The sequence below is a fragment of the Somniosus microcephalus genome, chromosome 21 (genome assembly GCF_052327205.1).
Source record: "Somniosus microcephalus isolate GS21.2 chromosome 21, FLI_Smic_1.0, whole genome shotgun sequence".
NCBI lineage: Eukaryota > Metazoa > Chordata > Chondrichthyes > Squaliformes > Somniosidae > Somniosus > Somniosus microcephalus.
This window is the reverse complement of record NC_141007.1, coordinates 64,320,118-64,345,863: the sequence shown is the minus strand read 5'-3', so window position 1 is coordinate 64,345,863 and position 25,746 is coordinate 64,320,118. Positions and strand designations below refer to the sequence as shown.

General features: G+C 45.3%; 1 long non-coding RNA gene across 1 annotated transcript in view; it reads right to left on the bottom strand.

The window, feature by feature from the left end:
* Window positions 1–23,131, bottom strand: part of LOC147102879 (uncharacterized) — a 53,532-nt gene extending 30,401 nt beyond the window's left edge. Inside the window, exon 1 of the long non-coding RNA XR_015073149.1 lies at window positions 22,853–23,131. This is a non-coding gene — a long non-coding RNA (uncharacterized LOC147102879). The remainder of the gene's footprint in view (window positions 1–22,852) is intronic.
* Between the last annotated feature and the right edge of the window lie 2,615 nt (window positions 23,132–25,746).

Here is a 25,746-nt window from a genome sequence, read left to right as displayed (position 1 = left end):
TTTCCTCTGGCAAGTGGGTCAATAACCAGAGGTCAAAGATTTAAAATAATTGGCAAAAGATCTAGAGGGGAATTGAGGAGAAATGTTTTCACACAGAGGGTTGTTGTGACCTGGAACGCACTACCTGAAAGGGTGGTGGAATCAGAGTCCATGAGAACTTTGAAAAGGCAATTGGACATGTATTTGAAAAGGACTAAATTGCAGGTTTATGGGGAAAAAGTTGGGTGTGGGACTAAATTGGAGAGCTCCTTCAAAGAGCCGGCACAGGGAGGACTGTCCGAATGGCCTCCTTCTGTACTGTAAGGTTCTAGGATTCTATGAAATCCAGCTGCTGAAAATTCATAGGAGCAATAATAAAATCACAGTCTTCATATTTTAACATGAAAATGTTAGCGACCTGGCAATGTATCTGAATGGCAAAATAACATGCACGAGTCTCGCATCAGAAGCAGGAGATGTGGAGGCTCAAAGTTAATTCTGTAGTAGTTACAATTGAGTAGGGCCTTGGTGGCACAGTACGCAAACACAAGAGCACGGGTTCATATCCCTAACTCCACACACAAAATGCCTTCTCAATCTCTTCAATGCAACAAGAGTGAGGCGCTGAGCACAAGCACAAGAGCTGGGAAGTACAGTAAAGAAGGTGACTCCCTCTCCAACTCTACCTTCCTCCTCGAACATTTTGGAGTAGATTTTGACTGTGCGATAGTGCAAAACGGATGATAGCGAATCAGCAGCCCATTTATATCTCTCCCCATTTTTATTTCCATTGAAGTCAATGTGCACAATGTGAAGTTTTATGACTGAAGTGTCCCAATGTATGCTATTTAAATTACTCTCCTGATTATATGACTATAAAATCAGAAGAACTAGTGCAAATATCTGCAAAATCCAATTGTAAAACAAACTTCTGGATATCTAAAAACAAATCTATATGGTAAAGGCCTTCATGCCTGGCAGTTAGTGCTAAAATGATCAGAGGCCGCAAAACAAGCACAGCCCGTAGTCTTCCGAGTTTAAGATGTGTTAAAGTCAGTCTTCACTCTCGCACCACCAAAACTGTGACTTCTTGTTGCCCATGTTACACATGACTAATTCAGAAACTGTAGACCACTTCCCATTCTACAGTTGAAAATGGCAAAAAATCTCTCCTCCGACTGGGTGTGATTGTCATTGAAGTACCGTTGTTTACACAGCTAATCAAATCCTGCTTCTTTAGTGCATTTTCCAAATCAGAACAAGTTATTTTAACCCTTTTATAATTGATAAGTCCCAATCTAGAATATTCTGTGCAGATCTGGGTATTGTATCCCCATAAGAATATTGCAGCATTGGAAAGGTTTCGGAGAGCATTTGAGCATTCCATGAAGGCATTCAAAATAATTCCCCGTGGTTCTCATTCAGGAATACATTAATGTGGTGGGAGGCACCCCATCAAAAGGGGTGAGGAAGCCCAATGAATGCAATGCACCTGAGATGCCCAATGTGCCCCAATTTTTGGAAGATGTGATATCCGTGTATAATTCCCATCCTCCAACTTTTGGCTGTTGAAAACAAAGTTGTTTGTTCATGTAATCTGGCAAAAACCACAGTGCACGAGAGATAAGCTTAAGATTGCTCAATATGTCAATGTCCCTGATAAGGCGCCAGACCTGAGTTCCAAGTGAATGAAATGACCTTTAAGATGGTCGCAAAAGATAAAGCGGAGAACACCTCCTGAAAACCATGGCTCAGTATGAATCGTCAGCAGCTCCTCCTGCTTTTGAGGAAGGTTTGGTGGCTCGAGTCTGAGAGACACCAAGTCAAAGTTGGAACCACCATGACCGAGGTCAGCCTTCTAGTTATATTGCCAACTCAAATAAAACCCACCAGCAATGATTTCTGGGGCAATGACCCATGTTTTGCAGCTATTGTATACACCAGTGAATCCGAGTAAAGCCGCCGATGGCAGTGAAGCGGATTTTCTGCGGTAGGGAGACGGACTTCAGCCTGAATGGACAAAGATGGCAGTTACAGTGTGCAGCGCTTCACTAATAACAACAGAAACTGCTGGAAAAACTCAGCAGGCCAGGCAACATCCGTGGAGTGAAAATAGAGTCAACGTTTCGGGTCAAACCCTTTGTCAAGACCTGCTGAGTTTTTCCAGCAGTTTTTCCTGCTGAGTTGGCCTGCTGAGTTTTTCCAGCATTTTCTGTTGTTATTTCGCATTTCCAGCATCTGCAGTATTTTGCTATCGTACTAGCGCTTCACTAATGTCAGCTTGCGTGTGCTGATGAGTCTCCATTCGAGCCTTTCTAAATGTTTTCTCAGTGGTTACCAATGCTCTTTTGCCACTTACCGTTTTACCAGTTTCATTCATGTGTTGCACTTTAAACAGTTCAATAAACTCCAGTCTTTACTGAGTCTCTTGCAAATGATTTTCATTTCGGTATTCGTGTGTAATAAACAACCCCTGTCCCTTTCCCTCACACACACACACTTTTGCCATATTTTCAGTAAAGGTTTATGGTAGTTTTGAAGCAAATTGATTCAATTTGCAATTTAATTTGTATCAACCAATATCTAATGTAAACCACAACCAAACTCTGTAACTGTCCCACGGAAACCATATTTTGAACAAACCTTTCACATAATGTTCGCAGGGCCAATAAAATAAATTTTGCAGAATCATGGGTTGGGTGAAGCCATAGCTAATGTAGGAGCAATAACTCTGGATTTCAGGGACGCTGTTTCTTTTTTTTACACAACTGGTGAAAAGCTGTAGGACACACAGATAGCTTGCACTGTGGCAGGCCTGCTCTGAGGCTGCACAGTCCCCAACTGCAGTGTACCAGGGGAACTCCCGGGCACAGAGGGGACCAAACACTGACACAGTATCTTGCATAAATACTGTGACGCTGGCAATCAAAACCTTGGACTGCAACATACAGGAAGGAGTGTGTCGCAGTTGGACATGATTTGGTTCAAGATGACCACGAAGGTGGGGTTCTCACACCCCACTGATATCTACTGCTCTGTTCACATGCAGATGGCGATTCATCCTGCAGAGGTGCCCATTACCTTGGGTACGGCAGAAGAAGGGGTAGATTCAGTGCTTCCTCTCAGGTCATCCATCCCATCTAGCCAGCCCCTCGAAGGATTGACAAAGGCCCAGCCAGTGTGAAGGTGTCAGCAGCCGTTAGCTTCCTAGACCAGGGCCATCTAATGACCCCTCACCCAGATTGTCACTTTCATCCCTTGGTGTCAACACTGACCAACAGCAGCCTGCAACCACACTTGCCCCTCCCAGTCAGGGAGTGCTGCGGTGTAGCAGTAGATTAGGGACTAAACTGTAGGGTCACCAAGGGAAGCATGTTGTGGGGAGTAGATTCATGGCAAAATACAAATATGTAATACATATGGAGCACTTTATTTCTACTGAGTATGGAGTGATTCTGTTGGGAAGGGCCATGGTAATAGTACAACTGATAGTCGGATGGTTTAAAATATCAGTAATGTACAAGATGATATTTCTGTGTACGATATGTGGCATTTTGTTCAGCTGTAAATGTTGTGTAGGGGCCCAAGCTAAGACTTAACTGATAGCAATTATCAATGAATGACTGCTGCACCAATCTTCCTGGTTGTAGTTCAACTTCCAACTTCTTACTTTTTCGCCTCTTTCTCCTTTCCCAGCTCCTCTGCTACTGCTGGACCATGGCCTCCTCTTTGCCCTGCTGCATGATCACTCTTCCTTACATGCTAAATATATGCAACATGCTGCAGATATTGATTATTTGAAATACTTTTGAAGGACTACAGAGAAGTACCCTGCCTGAGAAAGAAAGAACTTGCAATTATGTAGCGCCTTTCATGACCTCAGGACGTCCCAAAGCCCTTCACAGCCAATGAAGTGCTTTTTGAAGTGAACTGTTGTAATGTCGGGGAAATGCTGCAGCTAATTTGTGCACAGCAAGCTCCCACAAACAGCAATGAGATAAATGATCAGTTACTCTGTTTTTGGTGATGTTGGTTGAGGGATAAATATTGGCCAGGCTTAACATGTCATCTTAAAGATGGTGGCCTAGAAATTCGGTGGGCTGCGCCACCAGTTAGCGCCTAAAGAGGGCACTCAGTGGCTTTAGCGCCACTGGCCACGCCTCCCGCGATATTTAGCTGGGGCGCTAATGGCGGCGTTAGCCTGTTGCGCTGCGCCGCCACTGATGACGTCATCGGTGTGCGCAGCGCCCCGCTCGCGATATTTGTTTGCGACCGCCTCCGCTACTCTGGCCGCAAATCGCGCCCGGTTCACGGGGCCTACCTGTGGCGGGAGTGGCGCAAATTAAGGTAGAGGTGCGGGGCGGCCGCCTGCCAGCACCTCCGTCCCCGGCCTCCTGATCTCCCCCCGCGGCAGTGCCGGCTGTTTTCAGAGAGCCCGGCACTTCTCCTCGGTGCTGGGCTCTTTTGCCGGCACTCGCGATCGCTCATCGCGCTGGTGCAGGCCCCTCCCCCTTAAGAATGGGAGGAAGGCCTGCAGTACCGCAGCGTACCGTGCCGCAGCGTGTGGCGCTGTGGCACGTTGTGCTGCGATATTCAGTTTCAGCGCCCTAAGAGGGACGCGGAGCGCCTCGAGCAGCGCCCCATGTCCCTCTTGGGGCGCTCAAGCTGAATTTCCGGCGGTCGCAACTGCTCCGATCGCAGCGCTAATTCCGGCGCCCAGGCGAGCTTGGCACCCCGTTTGGGCCTCCACCAAATTTCTCCCCCGGTGCCTCCAACTGTGCTAAAGTCAAAGCAAAGCAAAGATCATGATTTTGTAGAGGACTAGCGGGCTAGCCATATCTTTCTGAAATATAGATGTAATTCTGGCATGGAGTACTCCATCCACTCCCAGTCCATTGGTTTCCATAGCTGTGTATTGATATTAGGAGTGACAGCAGTTTACTTTTTTTTTTAAAAAGGGCTACAACCTTCTTTCAGTGGGTAGATAGATTTTTTTATTTGTTCTTGGGGTGTAGGCAATGCATGAAAGGATGCATTTATTGGCATCCCTAGTTACCCCGAGAAGGTGCTGGTGGGCCTTCTCCTTGAATTGCTGCAGCCCATGTAGTGATGTGCTTTCACAATGGTGTTAGGGCTCCTGAGCCGAGCTTCCGACTCCATATTCCCTTCATCACAAAGACCATCTACTTCCACCACCATTTCATCGCCCAACTCCGCCCCTGCCTCAGCTCATCTGCAACTAAAACCCTCGTCCATGCGTTTGCTACCTTCAGACTCGATTATTCCAATGTGCTCCTGGCCAGCTTTAGATCCTCCAGCCTCCATAATTTTCACCTCATCCAAAACTCTGCTGTCCGTATCCTATCCCACACCAAGTCCTGTTCATCCATCACTTGCTGACCTACATTGGCTCCTGGTCCCCAAACTTTCAAATTTAAAATTCTCATCCTTATGTTTATATCCCTTTATGCCTGCACCCCTCCCTATCTCTGTAATCTTCTCCAGCCCTCTGAGAATTCAGTGTTCCTCCAACCCTGGCCGCATGCATCCCCCACTCCCCTTGTCCGACCGGTGCCTTCAGCCGTCTAGGCCCTAAGCTCTCCCTAAACACCTCTGCCTCTTTCAAGCCGGCCTCTTTGATCAAGCTTTTAGTCACCCTTCCTGATAGCTCCTTCTTTGGCTCGTTGTCAATCTTTGTCTGAATACACTTCTATGAAGCACCTTGGGACGTTTTTCTGTGTTAAAGGCGCTATATAAATGAAAGTGGCTATATATCTGTAAAGTACCTCCTGTTGTTACTGAAGGCAGAATTTGCAGTGAGGAGGTAAGTTCCGATGTTAGCAGCTTACATGCCAGGAAGCTAGTTAATTTTCTCTCTATGATGTAAGTGAGTGATTGCCATCTATGGCTGGAGCCACAGTGGAAAACTAAACAAAATTCTTGTATAATTTTAAATTGAACGGGAAAGCAATCTGCCAGGTGGTAATTTAGTTGGTGCGGGGGTGGGGGGTGGGGGGCTAGGTGGGGAGGTGTCCAATTTTTAATAGTTTGATGTAAGGCCCATCGAATCCCTCTCAGTCTAGGAGGGGCTATTACATTTCCTGCATAATAAGTATAATATTTTTACAGCCGTAATAAATCCCTTGGAATTTAATAGCAAGAGAATAGACAGCCTTTTTACATCTCTTCGGTCCCTGATAGCTTAGAAAGGATGGCATTATGTTGCCTTTGCCGTGGCAAAGATTGTGTCTGTCATGAGATTGATTACACATCCCTTTCCCACTAAATTACCAGGTGCTTTATCACCTGAGGTCACAAAGAACTCTTTACTACAGAACCTCCTTCCTTTTTAGACTATTGGATATAAAAGTTTAAAATGCTAAAAGTCGTCCTTATTCCCACTATTTGATACAATGTTTGAAAATTGATTTTTCAAGGTGTTATTTTATTTATCTAAAAGTATTACATAACTAGTGTACCGACTTACACTACTTAGTGTGGAAACTTCAACCAACCACATGATTGCAAGGTAAATAAAGCAGAACTATGTTGTAATGTGCACAATTTCTGGGAAAATTGATTTAAATGCTGATTCCAGTGAATACACTGTATAAACTCTATGCAAAGCCTGACCGTTGCCCCGTGTCGGAAAAAAATGAGCAAATAGCAGCAGTCAACTTTTTCTAATCTTTCTCTGTGTACTGAACCTACTTTTGGTAGGCAAAACAGTAATTGAACAATGGGAGGCCTCCAAAGAGGAGATGGTTCGGGTACAGAGTAGACACGTTCCCACTGAGGGGGAAAGGAAGGGCATCCAAAGCCAGAGCTCCCTGGCTGACTAAAGCTAATGGTCCAGAATTTGTTTTAGTAATAATGGCTAGGCTGTCAGCTATGTTCACTTTAAGCTGCATGGCTGCGTGGCCGGGCGCTGCACAGCGCTTTGCAGATCCCGCGCAGCCAGCACACCGGCTTTTAAATAGGAAAAACCGCGCCTGCGCATTATTTTGAATGGCCGGTGAAGCCCCTTAAAGGGGCTGCACACCCCCAAAAAAAATTACAGAGAACATTGGCCATCAGTGCTCTCTGTTATTACTGGGTAAAACTGACAGCAACTTCTGGCGTCCGCACATGTGCAGTTAAATGCGGAAATCTGAATGTTGCTGTCAGTGATACTTTGCTCCTCCGCATGGTGTGCTGTTGCAGTCTTCACAGATGTACCCAACACATTTGGCATGAACTTAAAGTAATTACCCATTATTCTCGCTGTAAAGACCGATGAATAACTTAAGCCTTGGTAAATCAGGAATAACTGAGTTTTTAATGGTGTACTAAGTCATAATTACTGCTGAACAACTTCTCAAGCGTGGAGTCACATTCCCTCAGAAGAAAATTTAAATGTTGCAGATTTTTTTTTAAAAAGCTTAATTTTTTTTTGAAGTTTGTGTTTTGATATTTAAGTTTCTCCCTAATCCCATGTGTATGTCCCAATCTTAATCTCGCTTTCTGTACAATGATTTAAATGTGATTTATACTTCCTGCTTTTTACTTCCTGCTATGCCGTCTGTGAGGATTCTTCAATCTGATTGGTTGATCAGTCTCCATGCTACTGCCCTGTTCACAGACACAACAGATATCCTGTAGAAGGTACCAAATTCAAACTGACGTTGGAAAAGAGGAAGTCTGCACTGTAGATCCTGCTAAATCTTTGTGGGCAGCTTTTTTCGGGTGAACAGCGGGCCATAGTGACAGAAAAAGGATAATGATGAGGGTGGTGCGGTTGATCTTCTGTATATGGACTTTCAAAAGGCGTTTGACAAAGTACCACATAATAGACTTGTTAGCAAATTTTAAAGCCCATGAGATTAAAGGGACAGTGGTAACGTGAATACAAAATTGGCTAAGGGACAGAAAGCAGAGAGTAGTGGTGAATGGTTGTTTTTCAGACTGGAGGGAAGTATACAGTGGTGTTCCCCAGGGGTCAGTATTAGGGCCATTGCTCTTTTTGATATACATTAATGACCTGGACTTGGGTATACACGGCATAATTTCAAAGTTTACAGCTGATACAAAACTCGGAAATGTAATAAACAATGAAGATAGTAACGGACTTCAGGAGGACATAGACAAACAGGTGAAATGGCAGATGAAATTTAACGCAGAGAAGTGTGAAGTGATACATTTTGGAAGGAAGAAAGAGGGGCAACATGAACTAAATGGTACAATTTTAAAGGGGCTGCAGGAATAGAGAGACCGAGGGGTGTATGTACTCACATTTCTAAAGGTGGCAGGACAAGTTGAGAAGGCTGTTAAAAAAGCATACGGGATCCTTGGCTTTATTAATAGAGGAATAGAGTACAAAAGCAAGGAAGTTATGTTAAACCTTTATAAGATAATGGTTAGGCCTCAGCTGGAGTATTGTGTTCAATTTAGGAAGGATGTCAAGGCCTTGGAGAGGGTGCAGAAGAGATTTACTAGAATGGTACCAAGGATAAGGGATTTCAGTTATGTAGAGAGATTGAAGAAGCTGGGGTTGTTCTCCTTCGAGCAGAGAGGATTAAGAGGAGGTTTGATAGAGGTGTTCAAACTCATGAATGGTTTTGATAAGAGTAAATAAGGAGAAACTGTTTCCAGTGGCAGAAGGGTTGGTAACCAGAGGGCACAGATTTCAGGTGATTGGCAAAAGAACCAGAGATGACATGAGTTTATTTTGACACAGCAAGTTGTTGTGATCTGGAATGCACTGCCTGAAAGGGCGGTGGAAGCAGATTCAATAGTAACATTCAAAAGAGAATTGGATAAATACTTGAAGGGGAAAAAATTACAGGGCTATGGGGAAAGAGCAGGGAGTGGGATTAATTGGATATCTCTACCACAGAGCTGGCACAGGCACGATGGGCCGAATGGCCTCCTTCTGTGCTGTATGGTTGCATGATTCCATGATAAAAGTGTCCTTTTAAATCCTGCAAGTTACAGTTACATTTTTAGGCATTTTTCAAGTGAACCTGATTTTTAAACATGTTAATAGGAAACAGTATATTTACACTGCACTTACACAGTAACTCATTTCAACATGACCCCTGCTTGGCAAAAATCAACATGGTAGCATATAAACAAGTGGTGGTGGTGGGGGGGAGGAACACCACTGATACAGAGCGCCCGAGCACTGAAGGCAAGGAGAGCCATTTGGCTTGTTCTCTTATAATTATTTTGCCCAGCTCCCCAAAAATATATAAAGGTTTGTGAATTAAGATCAGCTGGTTTTTGCATCTGGAACCATTCAGCTAGTAGATAGCATGGAGATCTTTCGAGACTGGTGTAAAGTCCGCGCCTCAATAATACACGGACTTCGGGAGAACAGTTTAACAGGTACTTTACTGAACAAGAGGCAGCTTGAAACTGAAACTACAGAAGCCTGATAGGGCCTTTTATACAGGGGTGGTCACTGCCGGTACTGCAGTCTAAGACCAGTTATTGCCTTAAAGGTACATACACAACAATTCCTCCCCTTTTAGATAAACAGTACATAACATTCATTTAACAACTAAATAATAACTAATTACAATTACAATTTTCTCAATAATATATACATCAACTGAAATAGTCATTTATAAGTTCAGTCTTTGAGGAGGCTTCCTGATCCGGACTGGATAGCGCCTTTCTCGAGTATCCTGTTCTGGCAGTGGAGTCAATTCTGGCTCATTGTCATTGGTTGGTTCGTCAGCTTCCAATACCCCTGCTTCTGAGGTAGACGCAATCTGTATTTCGGGCTCATTACCAGGTGCACATGCTTGTGGTACAGGTTTGGCTTGTTCCTGTGACTCTAGAATCTGGTCAGCATGGTGTCTCACGATGCTCTCTCCAACGTCCACTGTGTACATTAGTGGTCCTTGCTGTGTGCATATCGTGCCTGGCTGCCATTTTTCTGTGCGGTAATCGCGGGCCAAGACTGGTTGCCCTATCTTGAAGCTCCTGGTTGGCTTCTCATTTATGTGCTGGAACTGCTTATCCTCAACATCTCGTCTTATGTTTGGTTTGAGCAAATCCAAGCGACATCTTAGTCTCCGGTTGAAAAATAGTATGGCTGGAGTTTGGTTGGTTACTGCATGTGTCGCATTCCGGTAAGCAAACAGGAAGTTATCCACCTTGTGTTGCAGTGGTATGTCGTCATTATACATTGCCTTTATGGCCTTTTTAAAGGTCTGAACAAACCTCTCAGCCAATCCATTTGTGGCTGGATGATATGGGGCAGATGTGTAATTTTTCACCCCATTATTCTTCAGGAACCTCCGGAAATCCTCAGACACAAACTGTGGGCCATTGTCGGAACAGATCTGTTCTGGCAACCCATTCCTGGCGAAGATGGTCCTGAGGACTGCAATAGTTTTCTCCGTGGTGGTGGAGGACATTTTAATGACCTCTGGCCATTTCGAATGGGCGTCCACAGCGATTAGAAACATTGAGTCCATAAATGGACCAGCGAAATCAATGTGTACCTGTTGCCATGGAGATGAGGGCCACTCCCATGGATGTAGCGGGGCCTGTGGTGGAGCGTTTTGGACCTTCTGGCATCCTGTGCATCTCTTGGTCATATCCTCAATTTCTTTATCGATTCCCGGCCACCACACAAACGCCCTGGCTGGGCTTTTCATTTTTACCCCTCCCAGATGACCCTCGTGAAGCTCATTGAGTACTCTATCTCTCAACTTGGGTGGAATTACCACCCGGGATCCACACATCAAGGTTCCCCGGCACACTGACAGCTGTTCCCTCCTTGGCGAGAATGCTGGCAACAGTGAGTCGCCATATGCTGGCCATCCCTTCACCGTCAAATCATAGACCCGAGAGAGTGTCAGGTCATTTCGGGTTTCCTTCTCAATACTTGTGTTTGTAACAGGCAAACATTCGACTATGGTCGCATGGAATATCTCCACCGGGTCCACTGCAGGTGCTTCTTCCGCCGTAGGCAACGGTAGGCGCGACAGCCCATCAGCGTTTCCATGTTGTTTTGTACCTTTGTACTCTATGTCATACTGATGTGCCCCTAGAAAAAGAGACCATCTTTGCAGCCGTTGCGCCGTCATCACCGGAACGCCCTTCTTTGGGTTAAAAGTTGAGACCAGGGGTTGATGATCAGTCAGTAGGGTGAATTTCTGCCCGTGCAGATAGTGATTGAACTTCTTCACCCCCCCACACCAGGCTGAGGGCCTCCCTGTCAATCTGGGCGTAGTTACGCTCGGCTGAGGTTAGCGAGCGCGATGCAAAGGCTATTGGCCTCTCTGAACCGTCACGGAATTTGTGTGACAGCACCGCTCCAATGCTGTAAGGTGACGCATCACATGCCAACCGAATCGGTAGTGTTGGGTTGTAGTGGGCCAATACTTCTTTTGAAGTGATTTGGCATTTACATTCCTGAAAGGCACGCTTACACTCATCACTCCATTTCCATGTTACACCAGTTTGAAGGAGGGCGTTCAGTGGGTGCAGAATTGTAGATAAATTCGGCAAGAACTTATGGTAGTAGTTCACCAACCCGAGGAACGACCTCAGTTGCGACACATTTTCTGGTGCTGGAGCCTTGACTACAGCCTCAATCTTGTCCGGCGACTTATGCAACCCTTCCTCATCAATCATGTGGCCACAATACGAGATTTGTCTCCTGAAGAACTCACATTCGGGACGGTTGGCTCGTAGCCCATATTCCTTCAATCTCGTGAGCACCTGTTCCAGGTTGGCAAGGTGTTCATTGTCATTTTCGCCCGTAACCAGGATGTCATCCAAATAACACTGGGTCCCCGGGATCCCTTGCAGGACTTGTTCCATTGCCCTCTGCCACATAGCCGGGGCCGATGCTACCCCAAATACCAGTCGATTGTACTGGTAAAGGCCTTTGTGAGTGTTTATCGTGAGGTATTTCCTAGATGCTTCTTCCACCTCCATTTGTAGATACGCTTGAGCCAGGTCAATCTTTGTAAAACGTCTCCCTCCAGATAGTGAGGCGAAAATATCCAGCGGATACTGTACTGTGTGCAGGACTGGGTTCACAGTCACCTTGAAGTCCCCACAGATGCAAACCTTCCTTGGCTCCCCAGGCATGCTGCTCAATGCTTTCTTCATTACAGGAACGATGGGTGTGGCCCACTCGCTCCAGTCCACCTTAGACAGCACACCCGAACACTCCAGACTCTCCAGTTCAGCTTCCACAGCTGGGCGTATCACGTATGGCACCGGTCTGGCCTTGAAAAATTTTGGGGTTGCGTTATCCTCAATCTTTATGGTTGCCTTTACTCCTTTTAGAGTCCCAAGTCCTTGTTGGAACACCTCTTCCGCGTCAGATAGAATTTGTGACAGACGTCCAGGTGCGACGTCATCATCTTTTTTGTCAGTCACAGTTAGTGCCAGAATGGAATGCCAATCCAATTGTAGTCTTCGGATCCATTCACGTCCCAATAATGGTGGTCCTCCATCTCGTAGTATATACATGTATAGTTTCTGTGTTTCCTTTCCGTTATATTCAACTGGCACCCTTATTTTTCCTCTGGGGTAGACCTTTTGCCCCGTGTATGTCTTCAATACAATGGATGTGTCCTTTAAGGGTATGTGTGAGAATAGCCGCTCATAGTCTCGTCGATTCATGACAGTTAGGGCTGATCCTGTGTCCAATTCCATCTTTACTGGGGACCCTGCTATCATGAGGGTGACCCAAATGGTTCGGTGATCTTTTGCGATCACGTTGTGTAACTTTAAACAACTTAGTCGCCTGCTCCCGGAGTCCTTATCACTCTCCTGATCTTCTGAACTACTATCTGTCAGTTTCTTTACTTTCCTGTACTGTTCCTTAGTAGTTCTTGTCGTGTTGGTCTTCTTTCCCGACCTGCAGACTCTTGCTATATGTCCCATTTTCCCACATTGCCTGCATATTTTGTCTTTAAACCAGCAGTCCTTCTGCTCATGGGTTGTTCTGCCGCAGCGGTAGCACTTTTCGGCTCCATACACCATTTCGTTAGCGCTGTATTCTTGTGGTTTCTGTTGTATTTCCGCAGCTCCCCGTGCTGCTGCTTCATAGGATACTGCCACGCTGAAAGCCTGTTCTAGCGTCAGGTCCTTTTTTGAAAGTAGTCGTTTCTGGGTTCCTTCACTCTGGAGCCCGCAGACAAACTTATCCTGTAAGGTGTCTGCCAGTCCTGCTCCAAACTGGCAGTGCTTCGATAACTTGCGCAGTTCCGTAAGATAGTCAGCATTGCTCTCATCTTGTGCTGGTTTCAATTATGGAACTTGAATCTTTCTGCTATCAGCAGAGGTGTAGGGCTTAGATGTTCCTGTAAGATATGAACAATCTCCTCAAAACTTTTAGCTGGGGTAATTAAATTCCACAATAGGCCGTACGTACTCGCACCCATCAGATTTAATAATACCGACGCCCTCTTTCCATCAGCCACCTCATTTGCCTTGCAGTACACTTCAATTCTTTCCACATACGTGGTCCAGTCTTCTACCTCGTTGTCAAAAGCAGTGATACTGCCACTTTTCGGCATCTTGGGCGATTTAAAATGGCGCCTCCCGCGCTTTTGCTTCTTCCCCAATGGAATAAAATGGCGCCTCCCGTGCTTTTGCTTCTTCCCCTTACTGCCACGCTGCTCCTAGCGTTCTGCGGGGTAATGGCGGCGACCCGCAGCTTCGGCGCGTCTCGCTTTCCTTCCCCCCCGTTTAGTTTCTCTCCGCTGTCCTTTTCTCGAGCACCGACCGCGCCCTGTGCGCTCCACCCTCTCGCTCTTGTTTTCTTTTCCCGGCGACGCTGCGCGGCCCGATTTGTAGAGCCACTCGATCGAGCTTGAGCCCGCCACAGTCCGGATGGGTCAGCGCGCTACCTGCTACCAGCACGATTCGCTGGAACCACAGTCTCTCCCGCAATTCTCCAAACACCGATGGATTGTTTGGGCGGTTGCCCTCGGTCGACGCCTGTTGCTCAGACTACGACCTTCCAGGACCTTCCTTTCAGGCGAGATCCCCGTGAGATGATGCCACACTGCAGGTGAGTTCGAACTTACTCGTCGCCACTGTAAAGTCCGCGCCTCAATAATACACGGACTTCGGGAGAACAGTTTAACAGGTACTTTACTGAACAAGAGGCAGCTTGAAACTGAAACTACAGAAGCCTGCTAGGGCCTTTTATACAGGGGTGGTCACTGCCAGTACTGCAGTCTAAGACCAGTTATTCCCTTAAAGGTACATACACAACAACTGGTTCTTTTTTGACACCATTTGGGAGAATCACAGTGGCTTTACTGACTTTTTAAAGAAAAACGCTTTCTGATAGGATCATTGAATCCATAAAACTCCATGGTATTTTGCTAGGAATTTGTGCAGCCATTGTTATTGCCAGGCTACCACAGCTTTTAGTTTTTTGCCATTGAGTTAATTAAAAAAAAAGTTCAAGTCCTTAGAAGAGGAGCCCATTAGCCAAGAGTGTGTGAAACCTTTTGTTAGGTACAGAAATACCAGAAAGTATAAACATTTAGTTTGTCAAACTAAGCAGTTTCTGGACGTCAGCAGATGTTCGTTGGACTGTAGGAGTCGGAAGCACAGTCAGATACATAGAAACATAGATACGGTTCTGGTTGAATTCCCAACCTTGTTTATACTCACACATTGTTATTGCGCAATTGAGTATGGGCTGCATATTTTTTCTTTGTTGTTGATTACGCTGTAAAGGAGTGGGGCACAGGCTTAACCCCATCACTATGGATAGGACCGATATCGCACCCACCAAATCAGGCATCATATCATAACATCATTTCCTATTTTAATAGGTAAAATAGATCTTCTTACGGTAGCCTTTCTCTGCCTAGGCTGCTTTGTATGTGACACTTTTAGTGCCTAAGGAAGGTTATTTTAACCTAGCTTCCAAAGTGATCTTCTGAAGAGCCTGGAGCTGTCACGATTGGGAGAATGGTAGAATGTCATTTATGCCCAAAAGTGAAACAGTGACAGACCCCTTTAAAAACATACCTCTATGTTCGTTTTTCACAGTGATATACATCAAAAGTAGGTTATGTTACTAAATCTATGCAACTGACTTGTGGTCCAAGTGAACAAGATGTGACAGTTGTGCCAACAGCAAGCCAGCCCCGCGTGACTCAAGCACAAGTAACCACGTGATGCTTTTCGCCTTTTGTCAGAATGAGCAAATTCACTGGATAATAAATGTTGTCATTTTGAAATGAAGAAATTTGCATGGCCCAATAGGAGATCAATACTTCCATTGATATAAGTTTGCACATTTGTCCCGCATCTGTTCTGTGGCGAGGTGAGGGCACACTGGGGATTTACCGAGTGCTTCTGAAAGTGCTCGGAACAAAAAAAAAGAGAAAATTGCCCGGCATTTCCTAACGGTTCAGTTGTTTTATTATCGAAATGCTTTCCCAGATCAATAGTTGCCTATAAATATTGCCAATGTCATGAGACCATCTGAGGTATAATGGATAAAAGTGACTTTGAGTTGACAGTGAGTGATGTTGTGATTAAGTGATGTTGTGGAACATTGGCTCCTTGTAGATTAGAAACCATTTATCCTGCATCTATGTATAACACAACCTGTTTTTGTTTCATATAAGAAATCACTCAGGGGGATGGTACCCTAAAATGTGACCATAAGGAGTAAACATCCACTTTCATGGTGAAGTCTATTTTTCTGCCTTGACAGGGCTAGCACTCTTCATTACCAGCAGAAAAATCAGACTCTATTGTTACTATAGGAGAAATTCAAAGAGATCCGAGCTTACAGGATGGTTTGGATCGTTCAGACTGAAACAACTGCACTTTATCCCATTTGATTCATGTTGTGATATATTTGGGCACTGAATTTCTTTTTGCCGAAACATTTGTTTCTAATATTCACTGTAACAACAAGTGTTACATTCAGCTGTAAAGCTGGCTATAATTAAAGCAAATTGGCGCTGGCACGATGAGCTGGCGCAGAGGGTTTATATATTCATTCTCGAGATGTGGGCATCGCATCAAGGCCGGCAGTTATTGCCCATGGCTAGAGTGCTGGGTACTGGACCTCAGACCACTATCCTCCGCATGTTGGATCACCAACCTCAGGCAGCCACTCAGCTGTGGAGAACACAGCACAGCCTGGTGGATTTGTGCTTCTTACTGAAGCTCTTGTTAGTGTAATAGTGCCTCAGGGAGGTATATTTCTCCCTGTGAAATTTATGAGAAATATACATCATGTGCTTCATAAATGTTCTGCCTCGTTACACACTCTGCGTAGTTCCATGGGCACAGGGTAAAAAAACTACAGCTACCATGATGCATCGCCCAATCACACACACAGAATTTGTCCACAGGGGCTATAAATACCTGGGGGGAGAAATTCGGTATCGCCCCATTATCGCAAAGTTTAGCGCTTGGCGCTAATTATTGCCTCCGACTGTAAACTTGGCTTCTATCGCCCCGGAGGTGATTTGAGCGCTAAATCAAGCGCTACACATCTCTCTTAAGGTGCTAACGCTGAGGACCAAGGCGCTAACTCAGAACGCTGACGAAGCTCATGGATGTCAGTCAGCAATGGAACACAGACACACTGGCGCCGGCCAGTTCTTAAAGGGGAGGGTCGATCTTGCTCTCCATCCACACCCTGCTCATTACAGCCTTGAATCTTGGCCTGGACAGACCGGTACATCAATTCTGCTGGAAAGAACAATGGAGAGGCCCAGGGAAAGAGCTCAGGGTGCAGCCCCCATAGTCTCTTCTAAATCGATGCAAGGAAGGTCAAATCAAAATGAACCTGCAAAGTGCTGCTCAGTACCCAAAACTCCTTCACACAGTGTTGAATCTCTCCAGAAGTCTCCCTCTCTCTCTCTCAGAATGCGTGGTGCAAAAATGTCGCCAACAAAAAAAGGCAGGAAGCGGTCGCCTTTAAATAGCATTCCCCCAGTCCCTTCCTGACTGCAAAACGCACCCCTCAACCTGTCATTGCTAGCGGCAGGCGGTAAGGCAGGGGGCGCCACTCAATATCTGGTCCGGGGCGCTACCAGGGCGTTGCACGCTTGACTGACATCATGATCTGCGGGCGCAGGAGATCGTGGCGGTGGTGTTTAGCGCTGCCGCAAATTGTCTGGTGAATTTCGCGAGTGGCGCAAACATCGCTGCGCCTGGGCACCAGTTGCTTTGCGCCCCACTAACAGTAGGCGCAAAGCAACCGAATTTTTCCCCGATCCCTTTTCTACCTGGTTATCATGTGATTCTGGGTGTTGTCATTCGCAGATGCAGGATGATGATAAAAACTGATGATGCATCGCTTCTGAGACCAGACCCCCCCCCTCACCACCCCCCTATACACACACAATATTTGTCCACAGCAGCTGAAAATGCAACTTGAGCCTCAGGCTCCAGATAGAAGGGCAGGCCTACGTGGGAGAAACTTCTTGCAGGCATTACTAAGGGTAATTGTTTTGTCCTAAAATGGTGAAGGGGACAACAGTAGTAGGTGTAATCAGACAGCTTCCAGAGATACAAACATCTCTGCATCCTCCAGTGAGCCAGTACACTGGCTATAGCTATTGATCGTTCCAGGTCTAGAAGACTTCCGGCTTCTTGGGTCAGAACATCTTTCTTCTTTTTCTCATTATTTACATAATTATAAAATTCCTTTCCTGGGGGGTGCGGGGTGGTTGTGGGGATGGGCGTGGGGGCAAGTTCACCCCAAGAGTTAGCTGGAGCTGCTCATGTACAGATTCTTGTGGGCTTTTTCAGAGCAGCTTTGGCGGAGGTCTGGTATGTTGGGTAAAATAAAGTCCAAGTCCGGCCAGAACTTCAATAGTGTTCCCATATCTGGAGAGGCCCTTCTAAATGTCTCTCATATTCCTGGACATGCTACATGAAAAACCTTATTGTCTCCAACCTTTCTAGGTCACAACCTTTCTGTATTTTATCAGTATTACTTTGGTCGCTTGTTCCTTTGGTAAGAAAAATCATTTTTGGCAGTTAACAAACGTGTAAGTTCCAAAAGACATTCAGTACTCAAAAGTTAATCTACGTCATTTCATTTCAGTGATATGTGCCAGTGGCAAAACGCTTGCTTTATGTGGGGTTTTTTTTAGTTGCCGTTCACTGCTATTGCAGTGTGTGGATTTATGGATTCCTGCTCAGTTTCCAAGTTTTCCATCCTACATGCTGTTCCTCTTCCCTATATCCCCATTATGTTGAAGTCAAAGGGTGGATTCCTTGATCAGGTGCTCATGGCGAGGAAAAGAGCTCCTAGGGAGCACTGGTCAGGAGATCATGCGCCCACTGAGCTAGATTTTGCATTCAGCCTACAGTTTGCATTCAGCAAACACCCAGTCAGGGAAATCAGCCCTCCGGTTTCATCACACTATGCCCCACTCTAATTAGTTCCTAGGTCCGCAAACCTCCTTACCTCCCTCAGTCTCTCTCCAGCCCCGCCCCCCACAATCTTTAGGCTTTAAAACCCGAGCTTAATTAATATTTATTTCTTGATTTACCTAATTTTTTAAAAATCCTTTTCAAACATGGTAGTGTCTTGCACGTCAGCCTCACCCTTCCCCTCATTTTGCAATTAAAAAATAATCAGCTAGCACACCCAGTCTGTTGGCACACAGAAACCACAGATAGGTGAATAACTAAATAAGTGAGGAAATCTCACAATGATTTACGTTGCAACCTTAGCAGTGGTTTCCTTGTGGTGGTGATCCTGGGCCTTGCAATGAGTGACTGAAGCATCAAAAAAAAACCTGCATTTTCTATGTATTAGGTCAATTCAGTATATTACATTATGATGAGCTTGTACTCGTTCTGAAATGATTTATCAAGTGTCTGGTGGCTATGCTTAACAACATAGAGTTCTCACAATATTTTCTTCTGCAATAAGTTTTCTATTTCAACAACAGCAATAACTTCCATTTATATAACTCCTTTAATGTAGTAAAATGTCCCAAGGCGCTTCACAGGAGCGTTATCAAACAAAATTTGACATTGAGCCACATAAGGAGATATTAGGACAGATGACCGAAAGCTTGGTCAAAGAGGCAGGTTTTAAGGACAGTCTTAAAGGAGGTGAGAGGTAGAGAGGCGGAGAAGTTTAGGTAGAGAATTCCAGGGCCTAGGGCCCAGGCAGCTGAAGGCAAGACCACCAATGGTGGAGCACTGATAATCCGAGGTGCACAGGAGGCTAGAATTGGAGGAGCACAGAGATCTCGGGGGGTTTGCAGGGCTAGAGGATATTACAAAGATACCTAGGGGCGAGGCCATGGAGTGATTGCAAAACAAAAATGAGAATTTTAAAATCGAGGCTTTGCTGGACCGGGAGCCAATGTAGGCCAACGAGCACAGGGGTGATGGATGAACGGGACTTGATGCCAGTTAGGATACCGGCAGCAGAGTTTTGCATGATTTCGCAGGAAATATGTTACAGAAGAAAACATTCCAGAATTTATAAGGGATCCTCCTGTCCATGTCGAGCTCTTGTACAACAACAATGGCAGAAAATGCATTTAGCGGGGGGGGGGGGGGGGGGGGGGGTAAAGAAAACACAATTATCAAATTCTGATGTGCTACTCCTTGTCACAAGGTGCTCCATTCTGCAACAATGCACACGCCCAGCTCGCAATTGTCCATCCACAGAGTGCAACAGCAGAAGTTTGACCTCATAGTGATTCCAAGAAATAGAGTTTAAGAACAGTTATTAACTTGAATTTAAAACCACAACTCTGTAACAAGACCTGTTCTTCAGCCTGTCAGTCATGATACGGCTGACCTCACCTGAGATTAGAATCATAAGAACATAAGAATTAGGAGCGGGAGTTATCCATCATCAACTTCCAGTTATTTCAAAGTCACGCGCTCTGAATTTCCTTTTGCCTATTCTGTTATTGGGACTAAGTAGCTGCCAATCAATGTCATTTTCAGAAAAAATAATTCTGTATTCACCAACCAAGCTTTCGTAAAGGATATTCAGTCACATTGGGGAGTATTTAAAGGAGCATTTCCATTCACGTTAATGATGGATTCAGCAAAATCTAACTGTGGCGTAGATAGCTTTAATATTCTTTGACTGATATTTGTTTGGTTTTAAATCGAAGCTAAACCGGAGTGCAGGCGTCACTCCTTTCTTTTGACCACTCTCTCATTTTTGTGAGGATTTCTCAGTTACCTATTGCTGTGCTCTACACTCTTCCTGCGTTTAAACCCTCTGGATTATCACGGAACTTCTCCCTGCTACATGTTGCTGACGAGTAGATGTTTAACTTTACCTTTTTATGAAAAGAGTTGCCTATAACCAGAATTGACCACACTGTTATTTAAGGAGCAGTGTTGGACTTCATTTTAGTCTCACTGGGTGGTAGAAGTTATTGCCAACAGGAATTCCACATACTGTACTTGCTGCTTCCAGTAAGTTGCACTTCTGACAGTAACAGCCAGTCTCAAATCATTGCCCAGCAATGCTCCAGCAGCGTCTGTGGCAGAAACTTGACACCCTCAGCGAGAAAACTGGGTGCACAAGAAATGCCTGGGTTTCCACAATTGACCTCAATTAACGAGGTAGGATGAAACTGGCCAGAGCTCCGGGACTACCACTCACTGGGTGCTATCCACGGCTTTAGTTGGGAGCACATGTTTGTGACTGTCAAATGAAGACAGAATCAGACTCAACTAATTTTCTACCCCCTCACCCCAGTCAGATAGCCCGAAACCAACCCCAGCATGAATCAGCACTTGTAAAATCAATTGGGAAGTTGGAATGAAAAACATTTTTAAATGAAAAAGTTTGTTTGAACAATCAATGTTATGAAATTTGAACTGAATAATCATGTGATTTTCTACTTCTTCGCTGGCAGTAATTTTAATCATCGAATGGGATTCAAACAAAGCATCTCAGTAACCAATCAGAAATGACCCACTCGATCTTTTTATAGAGCCTGATTATTTTCCACTGGCGGTAAATAAATGGTAATCTTAGAGGTATATGAGATTGTTAAAGGTATAGAAAAAAAAACCACACCATATTACTTTAAATTAAACTGCATTAGTAGAACTAGGGTATGTTTAGACTTCAACTGTGGCTCAGTGGTAACAATCTCTGAGTCAGAAGGTCATGGGCTCAATCCCCACTCCAGAGACTTGAGCACATAATCTAGGCTGCCACTTAAATGGAGGACTGAGGGAGTGATGTTAGAGGTGCCATCTTTCGAATGAGACGTTAAACCGAAGCCCTTCTCAGGTGGACGTAATAGAACCCACGGCACGATTCAAAGAAGAGCAGGGGAATTCTCCCAGGGTCCTAGCCAACATTTATCCTACAACCAACACCTAAAAAAAAGATGATTTGGTCATTGCTGTTAGTGGGAGCTTGCTGTGCACAAATCAGCCACTGTGTTTCCTACCTAACAACAGTGACTACACTTCAAAAGTACTTCGTTGGCTGTAAAGGACATCCTAAAGGACATCCTGAAGTCATGAAAGGTGCTATATAAATGCAAGTTCTATCTTTTGAGCTGTGCTGTGCACCATTTTGCTTGGGAGGAATTCCTGTTGACTGCGATCAACTCGTACTTGTCCGTCATCTAATGACCAATTGATGGCTGTGCTCCTTGGAGGGAGGAAAGCAGGGTTTCTTTGGACCCATGATAATAGGGCTGGCAATGGGGGAACCAAGTTTGATCATCAGTAATCTGTTACCTGAGTCAGGCAGGTCTGCAGTGCTCTAGGGTGTTGTTTATTGACCAGCCGGGACCTGGAGGGGTAGAGCTGTTACTGGGAGTTTGACTTGACTCCAGATAGCCCAGCAAGCCAATGCTCCGCCAACGGTTAGCATAGGCCTAGCTGAAGAAGCAGTGGGAAGCTTACGGGATCACAGTGCTGGTGAATGGTATTGTTTTAGTGGGTTAACCATCAACACAGATACACACTTGATCACCAAGCCCAGGCTGCTGCCAAATTGTGCCTAAGTTCTCTGGATTTAGGTAAATTGTTAATTTCCTTCTGAGGTTGCGAGTGTGCAATCTGGATATGGTGCTGTTGATTGACCAGCCAATCAGCCAGCTGATTCATCAGGCAAAGGGAAACTCAAGGTACAACTGCAAGTGCTGGAAATGTAAAATAAAAACAGAAAATGCTGGAAGTACACAGAAGAGGAAATGCAGGTTAACAAAAGAAGCAACAGGTAAAAGTCAAGTATCAGGAATGCTGTCTGCTCTCAGGGAGAGGGGTTAATGAGCAAAATGGCCAGCAGGCAATTTTTTGAAAAGTTGGAAAGAGATGAAAATTGGTGGATCCCTTCACAACGCAGACCGGCTGACTGACATTTAAGATAATGGGTTATCGAGGGAAAAACAGCTTTCTTATGATTTTTTTTTGAGCTGCTTTTACCTTTTTTATTTCCCCCTCCCTTCCCCACCCCATACCGCACACCATTCTTCAGTCAGAAGGATGAAAATTGACTGCCCGGGGGCTATATTGACAGTGCTCTGCAGTGACCCTGTAGCAGGTGCACAAGTGTCACTTAGGGCGTCTCACGCGATTTTCCTTCTCCTCTTGTCCACTCCCTGTCCACGAGTGCCTGACCTCCGTCCGGAATCTCACCCTGTCAGTTCGGGTGATAACAGGAGGTCACTGTGGAAATGCTACAGGTGCAAACCGACATCCTACAACGCTGCAGCCAACCGCTGTAAAAACACTAAAGGATTCACAGTCTTCTTAACCCGAAATATTACCCTGGTCTGTATTAAAAAATTCCACTGATTTAACCATCAACACAGGCTGGTGCCAAATTGTGCCTAAACTCTCTGGATTTAGGTAAATTGTTAATTTCCATCCAAGTTAATGTAGATTAGAATTTGAGTAATAGTTTCACCTATTTCCTTTGACGTCCTCCTTTTTAATATTTCTTTCTTCATTTCCCTGGAAAGGTCATTCCTTTACTTTACTTCCTGAAACATTTGATTATTCAAGTTCCAACGATCCACCTGTTTGACGAAAAGAGGAACTGCCCTGTGTTTTATTTTATTTTACTTTTCACTGGAACAAAGTGTGGGCGGTATGTAAATGAATACTAGTCAAACATTTATCAGGAAACAATATCACTATGCATTTTCAGATAAATGTACTGGCAATAAATACCTTACTGGCTTGTAGTTATTATCGGTACGCTCAAAAAAATTAACCCTTTGAAATCTGAAATCTGTCACAGCCTGAAGTATCAGAATGTCATATCTCTAGAAACTCTTTATATTTATTGATAAAAATGATTATTCTTTGATTTACAGATCATAGACCCATACAGCACAGGAGGCCGTTCAGCCCATCGTGTCTGCTCTTTGAAATAGCCGTCCAGTTAGTCCCACTCCCCTGCTCTTTCCCCATCAGTCCCCTCATCTTTGACCTTACTGAGCTCCAAGGGGTCTATAATTGCTATTTGCAAGTGTTGGATACACTCTCTCTGGCTCCGTTGTTACTATTGTTCTCAGCAGTACTGTGCAGAATGAGGCATTGGGGGGGATTTTAACACGGGTGGGTGCGGGGGTTAAATGGGCAGAAATTCCAAGTGTGTCGAGAAGCCGGCTCCAACATATCGACTTCCGGGTTTTACTCCGACGGGACAAGGGATGGGCAGCCAACCCACTCCCAGGAGGTGGGTTGGCATGTTTAATATGTTAGTGAGGCTGGAAGCCTCGTATTTAACCTGCTTTGCAGGTTTAACTGTGGCCGGCCGGGTTTCCTGGGCTCGGCAGCTGCAGCGAGGCGAGGCGAGGCGAGGCCAGCCTCAGGGACCACTCCTTGTGGGACAGGAGGAGCAGGAGTGTTTCCTCCCGACCCCCCACGCTCCCCCACCATCGGACCCCCGCGCCCCGGGGTCGGGGATCCCACTTACCTGGTCCATTGGCTTCCTCCGGAGTGCTTCCCGCCCGACTGGAAGCCAAGCCTGTCAATCAGGCTGACTTCCGGGCGGGGAACCTGTCACTGACAGAGGACACATGCTATGGAGTTAACTCCATAGTGTGTGGGGAAACCCAGACTTCCGGCTTTCCCCGCACTACCGGACCCCCCACTGCTCCCAGCAGGTTGGGAAGTAAAAAAACTCCCCCCATTGTGTGCTGCCCCGCAGTATCTCATTGCGATACACACTGCGGCAGTGTCAGACCAGGAGAGTAAAGTCTCTGAGCTAGAGATCCATGAGGCATGAAGAGAGGACCAGATCAGATAGGGGAAATAGCAAGATGCAACTCAGAAATACTGCACTATGGACCAGCAAACAAACGACTTTAACAAAAGGCTTCATAGAAACTGCTACACCGAAATCATTTGGCCCAATCAGTCCATTTTGGTGTTTAATCTCCACACCAGCAGTATCCTAATCCCATGTGTCTGCCTTGCTCCTGTATCTGTTTATTCTCCTTTCCTTCAATCGCCTATATAACATATTCTCAAATGTTGATGTGCCCTCTGTTTGAATCTCTAACTCTGGCAGTGCATTCCACAGCCTCACACTCTTGGTGTAAAAAAGTTTCTCCTTCTCTCCGCCTAAAATCTCTTCAATTTAATCTTATATCTCTCTTCCTTCTTTCTGGACTCCGCAACCACTGGATACAGTCTGTTACCTGGGGCGGGGTGGGGGGCGACGTTAGGGCCATGCTACCTGAGCCAGTCAGAGCCCTCGGGCCAGTAACAGACCCCAAGCCATTCGTGGGTCCCCTGAGCCAGACATGGGGGCCCCGAACAAATCCAGGGATATGTTTAACAATCTGAACTTTATCGATGTAGGGGCCCTTTGCACGGGGTCCTGCAAGGCAAACGCAGCGCCCCTGCCTGTCACAGATAATATTCATCGATGAGGGTGGGGGAGGGTAGGTGGAGTAAAGACACCCAGCGCCTCTTCCCCATACAGAAGGTCAGACAAAACACAGTAAGCCAGTGATTCTGATAGCAATTACAGAGGCCCACGTTGAGTCTATAGTTCTAGCAAATCATTTGTAAAATGAAAAGTAACAGGAAAGTTAAGATTTTTAAAAAAAACTTGCATTTTACAACCTCAAGATGTCCCAAAGCACTTCACAGCCAATTACTTTTGAAGTGTAGTCGCTGTTCTAATGTAGGAAACACAGTAGATAATTTGTGCACAGCAAAGTCCCACAAACAGTAATGAGATAAATGGCCAGATCATCTGTTTTAGTGATGGTGATTGGAGGATAAATATTGGCCGGACACCAGGAAGAACTCCGCTGCTCTTCTTCAAAATAGTGCCATGGGATTTTTTATGTCCATCTGAGAGGGCAGCCTGTTTAACGTCTCCTCCGAAAGACGGCACCTCCGACAGTGCAGCACTCCCTCAGTACTGCACTGGGAGTGTCAGCCTAGATCATCTACTCACATTCCTGGAATGCGACTTGAACTCACAACCTTCTGACTCAGAGACGAGAGGATTTTTTTTATATGATTACCAGCAGAGATGATTTTCTGGGTTTAACGGAGTGTCAGGGACAAAGCTGATCTGGCTATATCTTTTTTCCAGGCACTACATTCATTCCCTCACAGCCCCTCAGAGAGAATATGTTCTGAGCACATTTTGCTGGTACTAAATTTATCATTTTTAATGATGATATAATCATGTCATATTCATCACTAGTTATCCCTTTGGAACATCAGATACTTAACCCTATTTCCCTTTGACACTATAAAGTGACAGGTTAAAGGAAATAAACCTTGAAATATCCTGTAACATCTCAGTTTCCAATAACAGGAACTAGGAAT